The sequence below is a fragment of the Zonotrichia albicollis genome, chromosome 9, assembly GCF_047830755.1.
Source record: "Zonotrichia albicollis isolate bZonAlb1 chromosome 9, bZonAlb1.hap1, whole genome shotgun sequence".
NCBI lineage: Eukaryota > Metazoa > Chordata > Aves > Passeriformes > Passerellidae > Zonotrichia > Zonotrichia albicollis.
Window position 1 is genome coordinate 33,803,979 of NC_133827.1, and position 5,216 is coordinate 33,809,194.

The following is a 5,216-nucleotide window of genomic DNA, read 5'->3' on the forward strand; positions in this document are numbered from 1 at the left end:
CACAGCTCTGGTGACGCTGCCTCACACACCTCGGCACTCCTGCTCCTCTGCTCCTGCCCCAGGCTGGGCTCATCTTCCTGCTCTGCTTCCTGCAAGGCTGGGCTGTGGACAGAAACATCCAAAACCTCCATGGAGCTTTTACCTCGCTCCTCTCTATCAGTGCCTCCTGTGGGGTCCTTCTGTGCCATTGTGGGATGGGGATGGGGTCAGGCACAGGGACAGGAACAAGGATAGGGACAGGACAGGAATGGGGGAGGTGCTGAAAGGTGCTTTCCAGCAGAAGTCACCTGGCACAGCCTGAGTCACGCCCTGGGGATGGGTCATGGTTTCAGCTTCATCCTCCTGGGGTGCAGTCCTGGTTCCCCGCCTGCGTGACAATGGGGACAGTGGGATGGGGGGAAACTACACCAGGGAGGTGGCAGTATCTGAGCCGCCCTGTGAGGTGGTGACATGAGCCACCCTTTTTTCCAGGTACCGGTGTGGGGCTGCTGGGGTGTCGGGGGTGTGCTGGGGGTTAGTGGGGCTGGCTGTGGAGCACAAAGAGCAAGCAGGACTCGAGGCAGGGAGTTAAGGGTGGATGACACTTGTCTCCCCTCAATATGCTCTGCTAGGAGCCACTCGCTCCCTCCACTGCCCCAGTTTGGAGGCCCTCGGTCCCTGCTGCTTCCCACGCAGGCTCATTAGCGAGTTCAGAGCGAGAAAACCCGTTAATGGCACGAAATTACTTCAGGCTGCGACATAGGGAGTGGGGATCCGAGCCCAAACCCTCACACACAGTGGGGCTGCTGCTTTTCCTCTTCCTTTGAACTCCCCCAGCCGCCCCGAGCTGTGGCTCCCCGAGCACGGACGGGGCAGCCGCGACCATGGGGCACAGCAGGGGATGGCAGCCGAACCCCCCGGCTCTGCAGCGAGCCCTCCCCAGGCTCAGCTCGTCCGCCCCGGCTCCAGGGCAGCGCCCGGGCTCGGGCATCACTCCGGGATGTTTGGCTCTCACAGCACGATGGGGCACGGGAGTTTTGGCTGTGCCGGGCTCCGGGGAAGGCACGGGCAGGGGGTGCCGGTGCGGGAGCGGCCCGGGGCCCCCGTGACTCAGCCTGCCGTGGCCCAGGCAGAGGTGGGGTAGCGATACCGGAGCTAAAAAAAACCTGGCCGAGCGCCGAGGAGAGGAAATTTCTCATTAGCCAGAAATGTGCGGCTGAACCAGTCTGACACCCGGGGCGGCCCCCGGACCCGGCGGCGATACCGGCCCCGGCTCCCGGGGATCAAAGCGGGACAGCGGCAGCGAGGGGGCTCGGCAGCAGCGGGGCTGGGCTTGCTGGGGCACGGTGAAGGGTCTCCTCAGCTGGAAATGGCAGATTTAGGTGGCATGAAGGGCTGGGTGGGCAGTGGCATGGATAATCTGCCCTGTGGGGCACAGGCATCAATATCTGTGATGCTTCAGGACTGGGCAGGGGTGTTGGCCAGTGAAACCTGGTAAAACGAGCTAGCAGGGATGGGGGCATATCTACATCTCACTTCCAGCCATGCAGCAGCCCTTTGCTCCCCTCATTCCCGAAAGAGCCAGCGTTTCCAGCCAGGGCAGCCCTTGGTGGGAGCAGTGCAGCCCCTGGCACAGCCCCAGCCCCACCAGCGAGGCCACCACTGCTTTCCATCAGATTTCCCCTGAAGATCCAGCCTTTCCCAGACCACACCGAGTCAAGGCATTGACCTGGTCTTGTCTAATAACCCAAAGCTGCTTTTTGCCTCCTGGTCCAGTGTTGGGTCAGATTCTGCTCCCCAAACGCGGCAGACAGGCGTGGGGTGATTGATGTGGGTGCATTTGCTCGCTGGCTGTGCTGCCAAAGACGATGTCAGCTCCCAGGCATCTGCAAGAGCGCTGCCTCCTGCTCCCCAGGGCAGCCCCCGGGCCTCAGATCCCCTTTTCCAGAACTGGCTGGCACCTTCTGCGGCCCTTGTCCCCCTGTGGGGACACTCAGCCCTGATGAGGGGCGAGGCTGCAGCCCCAGCAGCAGTGGGCAGGGAGGAAGGGCTGTGGTGGTGCCAGACAAGGACGGATGCTGCACCATGTGCAAGTCTTCTGCTAGCAACCAAAGGAGACTGGAAGGAAGGAATGGAAAGAAAATGATTAAAACAATTTGGTTTTTTTTTTCATAATTAAAAAAAAAGCCCTGGGAAAAAGCCGTGTAGGGTCCTGGCACGTGAACAGAGTCTGTAAGTGGTCTTAAAAATTACCAATAAATAATCTTAACGGGAAACAGAAGGAGCAGAACTGGGGTGTTCGTGGGTGTTTCGTGGCTTCTTGTGAGCATGGGAAAATGTGCCGGGTCCTGTCCCTTGTGCTGTGGGGACAGCCCCCTCTCGGGTCATGTGTGTCCTTGGCTCCAGCCTGAGGCAATGACCCGCCTGGCCGGCGTCCGGCCATCCCTGGCTCCGGGGGCTCAGGATGCGGCCCCGGCACGGCTGGGCTCGGCCTCTCCCTTGGGCACAGGGTGCCAGTGGGACAAGGCACGGTGGGGAACGCCTGTGCCCTCCCTGCCCCGTGCCTCGTGCTGGCCTGCCGGGTCACAGCGGCTGTGCCAAGCCGTGCCGAGCCGTGCCGAGCCGTGATCCCTTCCAGCTGTGCCGGCCCCAGGCGGCTGACGGGGCTGCGGGATCCTCTCCCTGCCAAGTTGTTGAGGTGTCAGCCAAGAGTTAGCAGGGAAAACGCCAAGCAGCCGGCAAGCCGGCCAAGCCATCCTCCTCAGCCTTCCTCCTCCTCCTCCTCTGCTGCGGAGAGCCTCCCACCCTCCCGCTGGAGCCGGAGCCGCGGGGCCACCCCGGCAGGGATCCCCTTAGCGTGCCCTGATCCCAGCTGTGCCCCGGGACCCTCCGCCGCCGCTCCCAGGGTGTTCCCCCATCCCGGCCCCTCCACCTGGGGCGTCTGTCCCCCTCCTCTGGGCCTGTCTGCAAAGGGACGATCCCCCCTCCCCGAACTTTCCAGCTCTCTGCAGAGCGGGAACAATCGCAGCCTTTGTCTTCCCTTAATCTCCTGGTTAGGAATTAAAAGGGGGGAAAAAACCCAGCAGCACAAAAGGCTCTTTTGCACGGGCTGGGAGGGGGGAAGCGCAGAGCCCAGGCAGGGTGCAGGCAGGCCTTGCCGTGTTCCCAGCCCAGCCTGGCCACCACGGTCCCCAAGGGCCACCAGGGTCCCGAAGGGCCACCCCACGCTGCTCCCATGGCCCCAGGATAATCCCACAGTGGCACACGAGGGCTGGTGGCCCTGGAGCATCATCTGGTGCACTCAGCCCCTCAAAACGTCGTCACCCATTGGCTGCTCCAGGAGGAGGCAGGGAGCATCTTTTGGGAGGGAATTGGACTGGGCTTGCACCCCCGTGGGGTCAAGAGGCTCCTGCTCACTGCCACGGACCCACTTTTACACACACAGTGCCCAAACACACCCTCACCTGCCCAGCACAGGGCTCCCTGCCACCCAGAGCCCCCCAAGAACCACGCAGGCACCACAGACCTCCATAAAATTCCTTAAATAATTTAATTGAAAAAAAGTCTTTCCGTTAAAAAATATTTTTACAAACGCACGCTCGCATTGATTTCCCTGGCTGCTGTTTTTTTTGCTGTTGCTTTTCTTTCACCATGGAACACAGCTTTCCCCCAGATCTGTGTGGAAAGGGAGGAGGCAGGTACAGGATGTGGGGAGCTGCTGGGTGCACCCCTGTGGCTGGGGCGAGACCCGGGGATGGCTGCAGGGATGGTGTGTCCTGCCCCAAGGGAGCAGGGTGTGCATAGAGAAGGGTGGGAGAAGGGGTTTCTTGTTTAAAATGAGAACCCCTCCTCAAAGCAAAGCCAGGCCAGGATGGGGGACTGAGATGGGGATGTTTGAGATGCACCAGGGCTGGTGGGACCCAAAACTTTGCAGCAGCAGGGGCTGGGGGGCAAGGGAAGCAGGGGCAGCCCCTGTGCCCCATTGTGCTTCTGCAGAGGGGGCTGTGGGTGGTTAGCAAGCCCCAAACAGGCTCTCATATCCCTTCAGCCACTTGCTCTTAGAAGCCTCTCAATGCCAGGTTTCTTCTCCTGATCTGGGAGAGGGGTGAGGTCTGCCCAGTGCTGCTGTTTGGGGTCCCACCATGGTGGGGCTGGGGAGCTGCCAGGGTAGGGAGCAAGCCAGGATGGGAAACCCCAGCAGAATGGGGCTGTGGTGTCCCTGTGAGCCAACATCCCACATACATCTCACAGAGGGATGTGGGGAGACCATTCCTGCTGCCACCTGCCCTCCTGGACTTGTTTACCCTGTGGAGGAGGACAGGGTTAATGAGAAACCCAAGGGCAGGCCTGTTCCAAGGGAAGGGAAAAAACAGCAGCTGCTGTATCAGCCCGGGGAGGGGGGGATCGGGGCCAAACACTGGGGAGCACAGGGGTGCACCCCCTCATTTTGGGGCAGACCACTCGCCCCTATGGAATGCCAGCAAAGCACCCCAAAAACCAGTTAACAAGGTAGCGCAGCCAAGGGGGACCTGAGAAACCCAGGATGAGGAACTGGGGTTCCACTTGGCCACTGTGGACAAATCTCCCCTAGACTGAGGGCATGGCCCCCAGATTGCTCTCCTGGGGGGCACCTTGCCACCTGCAGCTGGTCTGTTCACCCTGCTGAGCTCCCCCCTGCTTAAAAGCCATTTTATAGAGGAGGAGTGAGGCCATAATCCAGGGGTGCCAGGGGCTGCTGCAACCCTCCTGCGGAGGGCAGGCTGCCCAGAGGGAGGTAGGGGAGGAGCAGTGTCCTATGGAGAAGCCCCAGAGCTGTGGGGACCCTCTGGCATTGGATAATCCCAGTGGGCATTGCTGTTCCCTGCTTGGCTTTTACACTCCCTGTCTGCTTCCCACAGTTCCAGCTTGACTTGAGGAGGGTATGGGGGAAAAATGCTGAGTATTCCTAGTACATTAGTTTCCTGACTGGCTCTGACCTGGGACTCAGAGCCTCCACCCTGTGTGCCTCACAGGGAGCGTGCTGTGTCTCCCAGCACCACAGGGTTGGTACAGGATCACTGCCTGGTCCCTGTCGGACAACCTGAAAACATGACAGCAAGAGAAGGGGAGAGCAGAAAGGGGCACACAGCTAGCTTGGGGTCAGCCAGGAGGAGGAGAAGGATGACCCTGGTGGGCAGCGAAGCTGCAGGCAGCCGGGCCCATCCAATGAGAGCGCGATCGAGCAAAGGAAACTCGGG